Consider the following 18,524-nt stretch of genomic DNA (forward strand, 5'->3'; position numbering starts at 1 on the left):
TTAAGAGCCAGTACGTTCAGAAGCTTATCCCAATCAGCCAAGCCTTTTGAGTCCACAGCATTAGGCAGGACTCCTGTTGAAAGAAGCCACCCTTCCCATGAAGTTCCTGTTACTTCCTGCCTCAATAGACCACAGGAATAGTTGGTTTTGAGGAAGATTTGCACTTCTAGTGCCAGCTGCAAGCAGGAAGTGTTAGTCATATAGAAAATAACTCCCCAAAACAAATTGCTAGGGATCTCAAAGTAGGGGAGAGAGAAAGAATTCTGGCACAAGCACTTGTGAGGGGAAGTTGAGGAGGCCATTATTAGGAGGAAAAAGACAGAAAGTAGATGGGGGACTTAATGCGGTCAGAGAGATTGGGAACAGACTTGCCATCCATCACCCTTTTTTTTTTTTTTAAACAAAAGGGACAGGATGGGTCTTTACAGGCAACTAGGCCTCCCCAGTAAGATCATCTCAAGACGTGAACTGATGAAACAGGAGGGATGTGTGAGGAGGGAGGAGGATGGTGCCTTCTGGGAAACTCAAACAATCACTCTGGTGCCAGTGGATCTTGGATCAGGCCCTAAATGTGGCAACCAGTATGGTCTAGTCTAGTGCAGTGGTTCTCAACCAGGGGTCCGGAGCCCCCTGGGGGGCCACGAGCAGGTTTCAGGGGGTCCACCAAGCAGGACCAGTGTTAGACTTGCTAGGACCCAGGGCAGAAAGCCAAAGTCCCACTGCTGAAGCCTGGGGCCCTGAGCCCGCCACCTGGGGCTGAAGCAGAAGCCTGAGCCACTTCGCTTCATGGTGCCCCCTGTGGTGTGCAATTGCCCAGCTTGCTACCCCTTAACACCGGCCCTGGCTTTTATATGCAGAAAACCAGTTATTGTGGCAGAGGTGGGCCGTGGAGTTTTTATAGCAAGTTTGGAGGGGCCTCAGAAGGAAAAAGGTTGAGAACCCCTGGTCTAGTGATTAGAGCAGAGGACTGCATCAGAAGACCTAGGGTGAAATCCTAGTTTAATTGCAGTCAATGGCAAATCGCTCATTAGCTTCAGTGGAACCAGGAGTTCATCCATAGATTATATTCTCTATCATGGTGATGACAACTGTGTGTGACTTTGGGCATGTCACTTAAACTTTTGGAGTCACATTTTCCCTATCTAATGGGGAATAATAATAATTCTTGGGGATAGCAATCAGACTCGTTTCTCTGAAGCTGGATCTAATACTACTTCCTTTTTTCTGCGAAACTCTGAGATCCATCCATGAAAGGTGCTCCAGGTATGGTAAGTGCAACATGATGATTAAAATTTTATTATTAATGAAAGGTTGCTGGAGTGTTTCAGTGTTGATTGGAGCAGCCAAACGCAGGATTTGGGCACCTGATTAAAAGTGCCTATTTTCAAAATTGGGCCCACAGCCTGCAAAACATTTGAAGATCTTTTAAGATGAAATGCTATTCAAGTAGTCAAGATTAAGATAGATGCAGATGATTAATTAACTAACACATTATTTTGTTACCCAAGAGTGATTTTGTGAGGCTTAATTAATTATATGTGTGTAAAGTGTTTGGAAACCTTCAGACAAAAGATGCTATACAAGGGCACAGTACATCAGATAGATACACTCGATAGATTGGACAGACAGACAGATGGCTATCAATTTTATCCCTACAGGCCTTTTAGCAGAATGAAGTTTCCATTTTCATTACAAGTGCCCATGAAAGGAGCTGCAGAAAGACTTTTTCCAAGAACTTCTCAGCAAGTGCTGTAATAACACCTTGCTTACTTTTCTGATGCTTCTTTTGCTGAACTTGAGACTTTCTGAATTATGAACAGCACTTTACATCACTAACTGCCATGGAAACTAGGGAATCTTCAGCTGAATATGGTCAATTCACCTGCATATTTGTGTAAGTGTGTGTGTGTTTCTTGTACGGAACAGATAGATCTGCTTTCCCTAACTTCCTGGGATGTTTTATTTCCATTGGACTTTTCCTAGTGAGAATCCCAAGACCAGGCAGAAGAGTAAAAAGGCATGCCGGCCTTCCCAGCCAATGTAGGATTCCGAGGCGGGTCATCCTGTTTCAGCAGTCAGCCAAAAAGACAATTTCTCTAAGAGAAGGGCTCTCGGCAGGTAATCCTGATCCCTGAAACAGGCACCTGGCTAGCACAAAGGGCAATTGATAAAAGGGCCAAGTCAGGCAGAAGAGGGACCCCTGCCTGGACTGACCTCCATCACAAAATTCTCCACCAGATTTTCAGCTGGTGTAAAGCCACATCAGTCCTTTGATGCTAATCCACACCACAGCCCAAAGGATGTAGTGCCCCATCCTCCCTGCCCATCTGTGCCCACACCAGAGAAGGTCCACAAGAGATCTGAGTGCAAACAGCAGGCAGGACTGGATTCATATTTTACGAGTTACTTTTGATTCTTCCTCTCCTCTTGTTAGGGCTATCTCTATGTAGTTAGCTACTTAGCTTGCTTACTTCTCTGCAGCTAACTTACTTCTCTGTCCTTTCAAAGCCTGACTTATACGGCCATTCCTTGCATAGAAGTCCCATTGGAGACAAACGGAAATGATGTCCAGAACTGGGATATTACAGTAACTTCTGTTGAATTAAAAGGAAATGGTTAGATTTCTGTCATATGTGCAACAACAAGGATACACTATTCCAACAAGCTGGCATTTATTTTATTTTATACATAGCTTTAGAAAACATTTAAATAACTCAAGCAACTTATGTCAGTGCAAGCTGGTGATGTGGGTTTTCAGAGAAAACTTCTACTCTAAAAGCAGCATTTGTATAAAATTATAGGGGGAACCATTTTCTTCTTCTTTATTTTGTTTTTATTATCTCTGTGAAATTGAATCCCTATTACCTTTTAGAAAAAGAGGGGAAGAAAGGTGAGATTGTGCTGTGCATCAATACAGCTGAAGCTCTAATAAAATATACAACATATATATTAACTTGGAGTAAAACCCTATCATTATCTATATGCTTTTATTTCCTACAAGTTGGTACATTAGTAATATGCTACGAAGCCCAAGGGCCTGATCCTCAGCAGGTGTAAATCAGTGTAGCTCTACTGAAGCTGAGGATCTGGCTCGGAGGATGATATGAAACTCCTATGCATTTGCATGGATGACTAGCTAGGCAAGATAAGAGAATTTATACCAAGACAATAGACAAGCAACTTCCATAGCCTCTTCCTGGATCATGAGACTAATTTTTAAAGAGATTTGAATCAAAGTTAGTTTCTTAAAAAGAACAATCTGTGGAAGAATAAAATAAAGGAGCATCTTAAGCACATGTTGCAGCATTCCAATATGCCACAACAATGGGCTCACTCCAGAGTGAAGCCCATTTTCCTTTTGGTTCATTAGATGACATTGTGCTAAGGGGCAGCTTTGCTCTTTGCAAATAATGGTTCAGAAATTCTGTTCACAGGGTTCAGAGACAGATGAAGAAGCCATTCATTCATCTGCTCAGGAGATCACAAGATCTGGGCTGTTGTGTGGATTCCGTGCAAACAACTACATTGAAAAAATGGAGTTTGAAAAGGGCTGCTTGTTCCAAGCACAAATGTCTGAACTTGGCCCCCTAAAAGTATTTAAGCAGCAATTTGCCTAGAAGGACTTGTTGCCATTTGCCTTTTCTTCTCTCCTCCTCCTCCTCCAGAAAGGATGCTTTTTAATGGCTGACTGGTATCTGTCCCCATTCCCCTTAAGGTGAACCTTTATGCCCTTTCAGCGGCATTGACTGAAGACAAAAATAAAGAAACAAGAGGAAACCACCCCTGGCAGGAAGTATTGGGCTCTTCAAGACAACAAAACCTGAGTCTGATTCAGCCATCAGTCATCTGGGGATCACAAGACTGTGCACTAAAATATTCCTGATGCGTTACATTTAACCTATTCTAGTCCAGCACACGAAATGAAATGCCATGCTAATTGTAGCATTGGCCTAGGGATTCATTCATGTTCTGAGAAGAGGTGTCTCCACACTTCAGCTTGCTGAGTAAGCAAATGTATTTCAGTACACTTGAGAACTCTAGTTACTGACCCCTCAAAGTGATATGACATCTGTTTGCCTATCCACTGTTACGCAGAACAATGCACATGGATTGTAATGGCTCGCATAGATTCAGAGCATTCTCCGAAATTTGAGTGCAATTAGGAGGAGGTGATGTCAGCCTGAAGTGCTGTGACTTCTTTGACAATAACTAAAAATGACACATTCTTACTCAACGTATTTGCTCTTCAGCTCACAACCTGAAGTCCTTCCTCAGGCAAAAGCACTGACTTCAATAGCAATTTTCCCTAAGCAGGAAATGAGGAAGGCCCTCAGGATTTGGCCCTATGTGCCCGATCCACTAACTTCAGTAGCAAAAACAAATTTCGACTGCTGTCAGCACTCCGAAGCCAATACAGCTAAGAAGAATGATCCGGGTTCTATATGTCTCATGCACCATCAACAATATTTTTTAACTAAGTTTCCATTGCAGAACCTGTATACGTGATGATGAGGTCAGAGCAAGCAGCTTGATTTTTAGATCCCAGTTGGAATTATTAGTGCTGACATTTTTGTCTCACTTGTATGTTTGATCTGGAGTAATTGAGGGGATGCACATGGAAGCCCACAATGGCACTCTCAGGGTTCCATTTCTGTACTTAGAATTTGGTGCTTCTATTGGTTTGTGCTACAGCCTGGATGCTAATGCACTTTTGTGCTGTATCACCAATATCTCAATTAGGAGTGATAACATGATGGTGAAGGAAGGGGGTGAAATGTTCAACAAAGAATGGTGAACTCTGTCCGTCACAGTTAAAATTGATTCCTCTTAGGAAATATGCCTGAATTAAAGACAAGAACACAGAGGGCTAGGTTCTGTCCAGGTGCTCTGTCTGCTTCCTATAGAGCCTGGTGGAGGAAGGTCAACCCAGAGATCCAGGGCAGGTTGCAGCTGTGCAAAAATGGCCACAGATTCTCCTTCTCCCAAGAGCCGCCCAGATCTAGCAGGGTGCAAAAAGCCATAGGTATTGGCTGGGAAGGGGACATGGCCAAGAAGGCAGCATGATCTGATTCAGCAGCCTCCACCAACAGGACTCTTTTGGGGGCTCACCCATTGCATAAAGCTCCCCTTCCCTGCTGAGGGATTACCCTGAAGAAGAGCAGCACTTCCAACACTCCCACCCCTCTGCTGGGGTGAATCAGTGGGAACAGCAGGTGCAGAGAGGTGTAATTTACCCTTGGGTCAATCTGGCTCAGGAAGTTTGACCTGGTTTTATGTTAAAATTGCAGCTACTGCTTTTTCCCCACACTTTGAGGATGTTAAGAAAGTGGTGATCTTGCTTGTGTAGGACTTCATCTTATACCACTGCACTCCTGAGAGACAAGGCAACCATCACAAAATATTCGGGGGGGGGGGGGGAGATGGGGAGGCAGGGAGAAAATGGAGGAATCAGACTAACATGTTTCCTCTCAGCTGCTCACTAAATAGCCACTTAGTGGAAGACAATGCTAAACATGGTCACCTCTGGTGCATAGGGATGAAGCCAGTGGGGGGCCACTAGATGAGCCAGCTAAAGAGGGTCAAGGAGGCTGTCGTCTACTAGATAGCAGTGCATCTTAATAGCTTTCTAAAAACAGTGGGCCATCAAGTACCCAAACAATTTAATTTCGCTTCCCAGCTGGAATATAAGTACAGTAGCTGCATTCATTCAGAAAACAGACGATAAAGGAGAGCTCATCCACTCGTTTATTCATTTGCTCCCTTGTGCCTTTATTTTGACACACTGCAAACTTTCAAAAACACCGTATCTAATGCAAGGCGTGAAAATGCTCCCGTCTAGCATAAAATTCCTTCAGACAAGGGTGTCCAAATTGCTCTTCACTTCTCTGGAATGTCTCCAATTAAATTGTACAACTCAATGTATTTCAAGGACATTTTCTTTCTCTACAACTTTTCAGCCCTGGGTCGACAGAATAGTGTTGTTGCTCTTCCAAGCTCTGCCCGCAATTCAACACTGCCCGCAGGACTGTTTTGTGGTAGCACCTAGGAGTCTCAGGCATCTTGTGACATTATACAACACATTTCAAGGTGCTATTCGCAGAAGATTGTACAGATCTTCATAGCATGATCTTCCTTCTTTCTAGTATGCTGTGACCAGCAGTGAAATAGTTAAGAATGCTGACATTTAAGGCTGGGATGTCCAAAGGGTGCTAGGTACACAACTCCCATTCAAAGTCTATGGGAGTCGGGCACCTTACTCACTTCAGCTTTTTGGAAATCTCAGCTAAATTGAATGTCAGAATTAGCATCCACTGAGAAGAAATAGAAATAATTCATTTTTCTTTCAGAGCTATAGTTTCAGGCTATCTGCAGACTCAGGCAGAGACCGATGTCACAGCACAGACCCAATTCACATTTTGGATGTTATCTTTGTAATTAAAAAAGGCTAGAGCTTTTTGTTTAAATGACATCTTAGATTCTGAAGCACATAGAGGTAACCAACAGGAAAGGTGCAAGTTTGCCAGGTTCCTACAAACGATCCAGTCAGACTCATTGTCAACTTTCCACTAACATGCTGGAAATGGTACCCTGCTATCCATCCAAATGCCAGTCATAGGTGGCCTTGTTTTGTATGGTCACTTGGATGTTGCCAGGTAAGATCTTTGGGGCTGGGATTTTCTTTTTGCTATATGTTTGTACAGCACTTAACACAATGGGACTGGGACACCTTGGTGCCACCTCAATACAAATAATAAAAATAACCCAACAACAGAACTACAGTGAATACAGACCAGATTCTGATCCAGATGCATTGAATGCAGTGGAATTACTCTAGATTTACACTACAGTAACTGAGATGTTCTAGCTGAACCACAAGATACTGGTTCAATGCAGGGATTACTGGGTGAAAATCTATGGCCTGCATTATACAGGAGGTCAGACTACATGATCATATAGGTCCCTTTCTGGCCTTGAGGTCTATGCATCTACAAGATGAGCTCCATCAATACTGTGTGTATGTATAATGGTCAACCACAATAATAATGATACTTACCTATCTCACTGGAGCTGTTATAAGTAATTAGTTAAAGTTTGCAAAGTACTGTGAAGATTTAAAGAGCTATGTAAGAAGTAAGTACACTGTTATTATTAAGATGATCACAATGGCCTTATAATCTACAAAGGATGCATTTTGGGTTATTTCTAAATATGTGTGCTTTCAAATACCGTATATATTCATTCGGTAACCCGTTCGTTTATAAGCCGACTCCCCAAAATGGATAGGTAAAAATAGCAAAAACTGTATGACCCTTTCATAAGCCAACCCTATATTTCAGGGGTTGGAAAACTTTGGCTCCCGGACCGTCAGGGTAAGCCGCTGGCGGGTTGGGATGTTTTGTTTACCTAGAGCAGGGGTAGGCAACCTATGGCACGTGTGCCAAAGGCAGCACGCATGCTGATTTTCAGTGGCACTCACACTGCCCGGGTCCTAGCCACTGGTCCAGGGGGCTCTGCATTTTAATTTAATTTTAAATGAAACTTCTTAAACGTTTTAAAAATCTTATTTACTTTACATACAACAATAGTTTAGTTATATATTATAGACTTATAGAAAGAGACCTTCTAAAAACGTTAAAATGTATTACTGGCACGTGAAACCTTAAATCAGAGTGAATCAATGAAGACTTGGCACACCACTTCTGAAAGGTTGCCGACCCCTGACCTAGAGCGTTCACAGGCACGGAGCCCCTCAGCTCCCAGTGGCTGCAGTTTGTCGTTTCCTGCCAATGGGAACCGCGGGAAGTGGCGCCACTTCCCGCAGCTCCCGTTGGCTGGGAACAGCTAACCGCGGCCACAGGGAGCTGAGGGGCTCCATGCCTGCAGGTGCTCCAGGTAAACAAAATGACAGTGCATTAGATATTCAATGATTCCATAGAGTTTAAAATCATCAAATTTTGGTGTACACCCGTTTATAAGCCGACCCCCGCTCTTTGATGCGTCACTTTTTTGCTAAAAATATTCGGCTTATGAACGAGTATATACTGTAGTTAAAGAACTCCAGGAACCCCTTAACAAGCTGCAATCAGTGTCATACCAGCAGAGTCTTTTATATTCTGTACAGTTTTGCAGACAGATCTCATCAAAGCACCAGATTGAACTGTCATGCTGCACACTGACTCCTGAACTACCGGCACACCCTACCTGTAGTGCATGTTATTAACAACACCGAGTTGTCAGGAGCACAGTTTCCAGGTTATATTGTAAAGACATTTAATTGGCAACAATCAATGACAGATTCCCTTTAAAGCCCTGGAAATAACTGAATGTGCCACAGGATATCGCAAAATACTGAGAAGGCAAAACCCAAGGCCTGGTTTTGGCACAGCCAAACTTCAAAGAGACTTCTCAAAGGCCAAACTGGAGATCTTCCAAAGAACCTCAAGCATCTAAGCACCAAGCGCCACTTGTTGCTAGCAGGAATTGTAGGCACACAGGGTGGCAGGAGGACAGTAATTAATATATTTCACAGTAGATTATTACCCTATATTTACTATATAAAAAAGTCAAACAAACTCACACTAGAGGCTGAATTTCTAGATGCAGCCTGAATTTCCAGAGGCACTCAGACACTACAGGGATCACAACCACATAAAACAGTCAGATAGAGGAGATGAATGCACTGCACTTACATTAAAACCAAGACACTCTTGCTCTCTCCAACCTATTGTGCCTTTTCACTTCTCATTATTCCAAAAGGAGAACACAGTGGGAGGAGAGCTTCACAGTTAAGGTATTGGGATAACATTCATTAAATCTGTATTCAATACACAATTCTGCCACAGGCTTCCTGGGAGACTCCAGGCTAATCTCTCTGAGTGAAATTCACTCCTGGGGGAAAAGCCAGCAAAAAGTCTGTGCACCACTTAAGTCCCACCTAAATTCTGTTTTGGGGATTTAAGTAGTACATAAGTCTTGTACCATCCACTACACGGGGATGAATTTCACCTTCTGTGTCTCCGCTCCTCACCTGTAAAAGGGGAATAATAATATTCTGCTACCACACAGGAATGTTCATTAATGTTTGTGAGTTGCTCAGATGCCATGGTGAAGGAGACTACAGTAGTACCTGGATGAAAAGACCTGAACCTGTTTTCGAAATACCCCCAAACCAGGGATACATTCAGATCTGAAGACAGTCTCTACAGTTGGGCTCTAATTCTACTGTATGTATAATGGATCAACATCTTGTAGCAATGAGTTCCATGGGTTAAATTACACACTGTGTGAGAAAGTCAGTCAGTTTCTCAGTCTTAAATTTGTTCCCATTCAGTTTCATTGAATACTTCTTGTTCTTGTGTTAAGAGCAAATTTACAAGGGAGAGCCAGATTTATCTTCTCTATACCATTCATTATTTTGTACACCTCTAGCAAATTTCCCTTTTATTCAATTTTCTCTAAATTAAACAGTGCCCATCTCTTTTCCTCAAGTCTAGCCATTTCCATCATCTCTCTCTCTGGATCTCTTCTATTTCTGCCATGTCTGTTGAGGTAGGACCTGAATGCAGTACCAATCATTTCTATAGGGGCACTAAAACATTTTCTGTATTATTTCCCACCCTGTCAGTTATACATTCTAATATTTGGATTGCTTTTCTGACTGCCACTGCTGAACACGGGGTAAAAGTTTTCACTGAGCTATCGGCAATTACACCCAAGTCTTTTTACTAACTGATTGCAGGTCATTTAGAGCCCGCAATCAGATTTAGTTAATAATTCAGGACCACCTGCAGATCCTACAAAAGTTTGAGCCTCACACCAAGGACAGACTGTGACCAGCTTTCTCTCACTTGTTTTTATTACCCTATCTCTAAGATTTCTGAGGTTTAACTTTCCTACAGCTAAAAGCACAGGTCCCTGGGACAGCAGGCTGCGGAGAAGCTGAGACGCACACCAGAGTGGGATGAGGTGGGGAGAGGGTTGTTTAAGATCCTGGGCATTAAGGGAATCCCCTTTCCATCTGTGTTTTTGCCACTCACCTGAATGAGAAAAAAATCCTGCAGAATCATACATCAGCTAAGGTGAGATTGTATCTGTGCAATCTGCACAGTAGCAATTTCCTGGAAGTGCTGGCAGCAACACGAAACTAACTGGGATTGTACAATTCTAATCAGTTTCATCATGCTGCTGGCAATGCTGTGAACAGCAGTGCCATGCAGGAGCAAAGGTGCGATCAGAGTGATGGATGATTCCCCGCTGCTGCTACAGGCACTGAGAAACAGGTTTAAGAAAGACAGGAACCAAGGACCAGGAAAGGAGCCAATTAATAAACAAACCAACTGGGGGAGGGAGGAGGTAGAGATATCAAAGGGATAGCAACAAGAGCGGTGTGGAGCTCAAGTTGGGACATGGAGAGATCCTGAGATGAAGTGGGAGGAGCGGCGCGGGGGTGGGGGGGGGAGATGCAGGTAGAGAGGGGATGAAAGAAAAAGAAGAGAAGGCAGAAATCAAAGACTAGGGCTGTAGAATGGATGGTGTATGTGAAAGAGATGCTTGCTGCTAAGAGAATCAAAACATAGGGGATAAAAATCCTGTATAATAAAACAATCATCCCCAAATTCTGGAGCTCCTGATTTAACAGAGTAGTGGAGAGCGAACCCTTCTTTCCCACCAGACAAACACAAAATTAAGGGAAGGTGGGAAAGGATAGACCTGCCTGAGAGGGGTAACATCCAGGTTCTATTCCCAGCTCTGCCACTGACTCTCTGTGCGACCTTAGGCAAGTCACTTCATTTCTCTGTGCTTCAGTTCTCTGTTGTACACAACAGGGACAATAGTACCTGCTTCACAGTGATGATTTGAGACTTTATTTATTAATATCTGTACGGCATCAGCTTGAAAACGTTTTATAGGCACTGACTAATTAACCCTCACATACCACTATGAAGCTGGTAAATCTCATTATTTCCATGTTGCTGATGTGGAAACTGAGGCACGGAGAGGCAGTAATGATTTGCCCACAGTGAATCAGTGGCTGCTGGGATTAGACACAGGAATTCCCATCTCCATGCTCATGCTCGACAGACTAACCAAACCTTGCTTAGACACAAAGCTTGGTTATTCAGATATTCATTATGGAGGGAAAGGGGCTGAGAGGGAGTAGATTTTCTTATAACAGTGCTTAGATACTCTGATGAGGGGTGCCTAGGATACACAGAATGCAAAGAGAGTAAAAAGTCAAATGTGGCGAGCACGGTAGATCTGACGTAGTCAATGAGAGTCCGATATGGAAAGTTCCTTAGTGCCTTCAACTTCTACCAATTTCCACGGGAGTGAAGCTACTCGAAGATTGGGCCGTAAATCTCTATGCTATTTACACTTGAAAGTATCTGAATCTGACACGCATGTTTGGCACCATTTTTATTAATACCACCAAAGATGAAAACTTAGGCTGCTCTTGGGTGGTGTCCATGACAGGAGGGCTCAGCTACTGGACATAAATTGCATGTTACCAAATTCTTAATATTTTAAAAGCTCTGCCCTAAGAGCATAGCATTAAATAAAGAAATGGTCCAAAAAAAGTATCCATCCATCATTAGATATAATTTAATACTTAATGACATTTGTGATCATCATGCCATGCTTGTAATTGAAAATGAATAATTGAAATTCCAATTACCACAGGGGTCAACATAGGGGGAAATCATATAGCAACTTGCTTTGCAGTAGCCTAAATCTGCAATCACATTGCGACTGCAAACGATGTACCTTCCTATTCAATTATTTATCAGGAATCTATTCTTAAGTTGTTCTCACTATTCCTCAGAAAGGACCTGCATAGAACTGCAAGGAATATAAATATAGTGCCCCTTAAAGTTAAAAACCAACGGGGAAGGTCTCCTGTTATTTCATGCTTTAACTCTGCCCATCATAGCACCAAGTACGGATTGTCCAAAAAGAACCAAGAGACACATTACCAGTGGTCAGATCTTAAAGCCAGACCTAAATAATCGATTCTGGGGTTCCAACAACATCAAGTAGAAAAATAATCAACATAACAAAAAGAGGCTCATTTTCAACCCATTAGCTGCTTGCTGTTCAAGGAACTTTCCTGACTCACTCAGAAATTTGATCCCCTAATGACTGCGTAAAGGGCATCAGAATGGAAAATAATTACAGTCTGTCAGACGGCTGGCATTCAACCTTCTACATGGGCCAGCAGATGGTGTCAAGGATCTGACCTCAGGAGGGTTTAAAGCACACGGTCTGTAAAATACTCATCTCAATGGTACAGAGCATCCCACAGCTGATCAATGTCTTAAGTGAGCAATACTTAGCAGCTGGAATGTGTTTGATTAGTACATCTAATCCCTGATTGATTGGTATTCTAAATAATTAATTGCCTTGTTCGCGGGGGAACAAAATAAAACTTTAATAAGTGACAAGGATATCGGTATCTTTGTAGCACACTCCGAGGATGTTAACTCTGCTTTTCACTCCTCTCCTTCTAATTCACTCCTCACAACCACCTGCATTTCCATTTAAAGTCACAGAATTTCAGTGTTTGTCTAGTTGCACCCTGAACATACCAGAATTCAACTCAGTTACCATTTCCATTAAATGCCTCCTATTTTCAGGGGCTTCTAGTGTCGCTCGCACACATTTTGTAGCCAAGGTGTCAATTTGAGAAATGGGTAAGGGTTCTAGAGTGAAACCCCAGCAAGGGTATCTTTAAAACACCTCCACAAATATTACATGTTTTGCTATTAGGTAATGTGTGCTAGACACTTTGTTAATAAAAAGACATGGGGCCTGATTCTTCACTCCATCTGCAGCCACTTGCACCTGTGAAAAATGGGGGTCAAATGCTACCAAGCTGGTGTGGGACATTTTAACACTCCTTTTGTGCAGGCATAAATAACTACACAAGGTGCACGGGACAGGAGAATAAGGCCCCCGGGTTCTTCCCCAGAGAACTTACAACCTTCCGGCCCAATTCAATAAACATTAATGTGCTTAGTGCTATTGAAATAAATGGTACTACTCATGGTATACAGCACTACATCCAGTAGTAAGCATTTGCTGCATCAGAGGTCAAGGCCCTAATTTAGGTACACTGTGCTGGTGCAAAATGGGATTGCACCATGAGACTTACTCATGCACAATAATCAGATCATGTGGTTGCATGGCTGTAATGCTTAGAGACGTACACACCCCTTGCCTTATTTTGGAAGCAGGGCCTGGGATCATTGCTTTGATTACATCAACTGCGGCCTGATCCAGAGCACAGCTGAGCACCTGCTACTTCCACTGAAGTCAATTGGAATCCAACGTGCTCAGTGTTTTGCAAAAGTTATTTGCAAAAGGCCAAGCTGAGCACAGATGAAATCCCGGGCGCCAGGTCAGCTGGGATTCCGCTTCTGATTCTCTTCCTCGTCCACCAATGAGCCAGCTGGGTCTGAGGGGACTTCAATTCTGCCCTCAATCAGTTCTGCTCTGCCCAAAATAAAAATCAATTCCGTAGCCCCCAAATCAATGAATGCTGCCCTACCCCCCCAGGACATGAATTAGCACTCTTCCCTGATCAGTCACCTGTTGCTTCCCCCATCCAATAAACCCATGAATGCTGCACCCTACCTCTTTGCAGAGTTGGTGTACCACTCACTGTGGCACTGAAGGCCCAGACTTTCTTCCTCCACTGACGCACTTTGGGCCAGATTTTCAAAGGCACTTACGTGCCTACCGGGATTTTCAAAAGCACCTAAGGCTCCTAACTTCCACCGGAATCCCCTCTGCTCCTCTCTCTTCCTTCCCTACCCTTAAAGGAGCAGCAGCTCAGTGGCTGCTCTACTCCTTACTTACTCCCTCTCCTCCCCCAGCCCGTGAAGAACAACACTGATAGCACAATGGCTGCTCTGCTCCCCTGCCCAGACCCCATCCCTGAGACTTGTGCAAAATGTAGCAGCTCCAGACACTCTGCTCCCCTCCATCCTTAAAAACAATTAGCAGGGCCTGGAGCTATCTGCTTTCTTCCTCACCCCCATTAGAGAGGGGGAGTTAGTAACTCCCCAGGCCATAGCCAGCCAAAGCTCCTGGTTGAGGTCAGTGGGTTTTTCAAGGCCCAATAACCCTCATTTTACAGATGAGAAATAACACAGTGAGGAGAAGCGACCTGCCCAAGATCACCAGGGCCAGATGTCCCGACGTTATAGGTACAGTCCCGATTTTGGGGTCTTTTTCTTATATAGGCTCCTATTACCCCCCACTCCCTGTCCCGATTTTTCACATTTGCTGTCTGGTCACCCTAGGTGGGGTCCATCTCACCTGACTCCCAGTCCTGAATGTAACAACTGAACACCCCACTCCCCTAAGCACCCTCCTGGCAGTGTAGGTATAAGGTACATAAAGGGACTTACAATTCATTCTAAGCACCACTTTGAAATCTCTCTGCAGACTAAATGCAAAACTTTATGTTTTTGGTGGTTGGTGGTTTTACTACTTTTGGGTCAGTTCTGCCATGTGGCTGGTCGTGTCACAACGTCATTCTGGTTGTGAAGGGTCATCATCACTGACATGCAGCGGGTGAAATGGCCTCAGCAAGGCTTTTTAAATAAACCTGATTTCAGATCATCATTGTGTCTCTCACTAACCGAAGAGTGCGTGTTTACACAAGAGGAAGCCACAGGCCAAAGACTGAGCGCAGAAGCCCAGACAGCACCAATCAATATTTTCAACTTGATAGTTTATAGTTAAATAAACTCTGAGGCCAGGTCTTCAGCTGGTTTATATCAGCATTGTTCCAGTGAAGTCTGTGGAGTCACACCCATTTACCACAGCTGAGGATCTGGTCCTCAATAGACAACTATTTAGATAAACTTTTTCTGGCCAATACATCCCTCAGTTTCTCATTGTAATTAGCAGGGCCGGCTCCAGGCACCAGCTAAGGAAGCAGGTGCGTGGGGCGGCCAATGGAAAGGGGCGGTACGTCCAGATCTTCGGTGGCAATTCGGCGGCGGGTCCCTCAGTGCTTCTCGGAGCGAAGGTCCTGCCGCCGAATTGCCGCCGAAGAATGAAGCTGCGCGGTGGAGCTGCCGCTGAAGTGCCGCCGATCGTGGCTTTATCTTTTTTTCCTGCTTCACTGCTTGGGGTGGCAACAAAGCTGGAGCTGGCCCTGGTAATTAGCTACTAATTCTGAATTTAAAAGGGTTACTAACCTCGGTGCTTCAGATGTGAGCCAATTTCTAGCTATTCGAGATCAGGATGACCTAGTGTGTGTGTGTGTGTGTTGGGGGGGAGGGGCGGAGGGCAGATTATTCCACATCCGCCTACTGTGGGGTTTTTAAACTTTCATCTGAGTGAAGCATCTGGTCCTGGCCACTGTCAGAGAGGACACTGGACCAGATGGACCTCGGGTCTGATCCGCTCAGCAATTCCTAAGTCTTCTGACTCCCAGTCTAGTACCCTGTCCACTGGACTATGCTATTTAGTATTCTTATTATTAAACATATTTATTATGGCAGCGCCTAAGGGCCAACCCAGAGTGGGGCCCCATTGGGCAAGGCACTGTACGGACAGGAGTAGACAGTCCCTTGAAATCTCAACAGACAAGAGAGAGAGGGTTGGAGAAGGGACATCACATACAAGCAGAGTGATGGCAGAAAGTGTGTTAGTTCGATAATTGTGTTGTTTTGTTTTGCTGGTTTTTTGGGTGGGTTTCAGTGGTGGGGGCAAGCTAAGTGGAGAGAAAAGGGAGGGGAAGAGCGCTGACAGGGCAGGGGAGACAAGGGGAAGAGGGGCAGGTGTAGTGGAGTGAATTTGAGGGGAAGAGATTACATATAGGAAAGTCTCAGCACTCTGATGAACAACAGAGTCCACTAGGCAACAGATCTGCAAATGGTGACGAAGGAATGGACATCACACCCATATTCTACACACGCCTTAATCCCTGTCTACACTAGGCAAATGAGCTGGTTTTGACAATGACGGTCAAAATCATGTCTCCTTCCACAGGCTGTTGAAAAGGGCATTTTCTGCTGTGGTAGAGTCCAGTTCCCTTTATAGGACTACCAGACATCTGGTAGAATGAGGGGTCTGGTGTGCTCTGCAACGCTGGGCATCAGAGCTGTTTACTCGTATCCAGGCGAGAAAGTCAGCCACATTGAACATAGTTTAAGGTAGTTACTGTGGAGAGACCCATTTCTGACACCTGTTGATAAACACAGCTCAGATGCTTAGTGAAGACATGGCCTTGGCTTGCATAGATTTTTGCAAACTGAATTTCTGAGTCAACAGTGACCCTGGCTCAGGGATATTCACTTGGGGTATCCCTACTCCAGACTCTGAATTCTGCCACAACCCTGCACAGCTGAATCTTTAGCCTTCATGAAGACATTAAATACCTATAGATCACCTACCTTCCGGGAGGATTACCATAAACCTTGTCTGGTAACATAACCAAGAAATTATACAAATTCATTTTTTTTTTCAACCAGTGAAGCTTACAAAAGGCCTTTTCCTTAATCTCAGACCTACTGCATCTTTTCTTATTTCTTAGTTTTCTTGTCTTGCTTTGTACAATTTAACCTTTCGCTTACTTTTCTCTTTCTCAGAATACTCAGGATTGATTTCACTTACTAATGAAGATACCGACACTAAGGGAAACAGGTTAATTGGGGACTAACCTATTCTCCCCTTCCTTCCCCGTGAAAAGGAAAGTATTTTTGACATTCCATTAGATCATAATAGTAAGTGCTGACTCACAAGTCCTATCAGTTATCAGTCCAGTCAGACAATGATTATGTCATCTCCCTGACCAGGATATGCATCAGGTGGGTTTATTTATTTACATTCTGGTAGCACCCTGAGGCCAGTTGGGATTATTCTTAATACTCCTGTTCCTATTTCGATTATTAAGCACTAGGCATTTCCCACACACATATATTAAGATGCAGTCCCTAGCCCAAAGAGCTCCGTTTTAAAATCAACAGCAGGGCCCCCCAGAGGGGGGGGCAAGTGGGGCAATTTGCCCCAGGCCCCGGGCCCCACAGGGGCCCCCCCGAGAATATAGTATTCTTTAGTATTGCAACTTTTTTTTATGGAAGGGGCCCCCAAAATTGCTTTGCCCCAGGCCCCCTGAATCCTCTGGGCGGCCCTGATCAACAGCAATATCTAAATCTGCTCCACATCTGAATCTTGCATCAGTCGATCTCTGCATCACACTGTCCTTTCTTTTCTCTTTGTCCGAATTCTCTCTTTTCACTTGCTTTAGGTTTTCCAGCAACATTCCAATACCTAGGTCCTGATTCAGCAAGGCACCTCAATAGGTCTTGAGCATGTGCTTTGCTGCATTGGGATGGATTTAAGCACATGCCTGAAATTAAGCATGTACTTAGGTGCTTTGCTGAACAGGGGCCTTAAAAACTAATTCAAATACCTTCCTTACTCATGTATCAGAGGGGTAGCCATGTTAGTCTGGATCTGTAAAAAGCAACAGAGTCCTGTGGCACCTTATAGACCAGGGGTCTCAAACTCAAATGACCACGAGGGCCTCATGAGGGCTAGTTCATTGGCCCGAGGGCTGCATCACTGACACACACTGCCCCCCTCGCTGCCCCCGGCCCTGCCCCCACTCCACCCCTTCCATGAGGCCCCGCCTCTTCCCACCCCTTCCCTGCCCCCATTCCAACCCCTTCCCTGAAGTTCCCATCCCAACTCCGCCCCCTCCCTGCCCCCAGGGGGTATATGAGGGGTGTGACGGGAGCTCAGAGCAAGGAGTTGAGGTGCAGCAGGGGGTTGGGGTGCAGGCAGGGGGCTCAGGGTGCAGGAGGGGCATGGGATGCAGCAGGGGGCTCAGGGGGTGTGGGGTGCAGCAGGGGGCTCAGGGCAGGGAGTTGGGGGGCAGGAGGGCTTCGGGGTCCGGGGTGGCAGTGGCGCACACCGGGGCCAGGGCAGGCTGCCGGCCCCGGCCCCACTCCGGGAAGTAGCTGGAGCTATGTCCCTGCGGCACCTGGGGGAGGGGGATGCAGGGCTCCGCACACTGCTTGCTGCTCCTCTAGGTACCTCCCCCAAAGCTCCCATTGGCCACGGTTCCCCGCTCCCGGCCAATGGGAGCTGCGGGGGGGCGTGCCTGGAAGCCAGGGCAACACACGGACAGAGCCCTATGCTTCTCCCCCCCCTCGGCCGCAGGAACGTGATGCCAGCTGGCGCGGGGCTCGAGGGGGGCAATCCCATGGGTGTAGTTTGCCCACCCCGGCCTGGAGGTGGGAGGGCGCCGGCCGCTTGGCGGGCCGCAAGAAATAGCCCGTGTGTTTTGAGACCCCTGTTATAGACTAACACCCACGAAAGCTTATGCTCCAATAAGCTGTTAGTCTAGGTGCCACAGGACTCTTTGTCGCTTCCTTACTCATGTAACTCTAATGCTATCATTTGAATTTACCTTTGTATTGTACTTTATAATCATCTAAGATACTTACAGAGAGTCCTGTGGGTATTCACCCATGAAAGCTTATGCTCCAATACATCTGTTA

This window comes from Terrapene carolina, unplaced genomic scaffold, assembly GCF_002925995.2.
Source record: "Terrapene carolina triunguis isolate 2854851 unplaced genomic scaffold, T_m_triunguis-2.0 Scaffold97, whole genome shotgun sequence".
NCBI lineage: Eukaryota > Metazoa > Chordata > Testudines > Emydidae > Terrapene > Terrapene triunguis.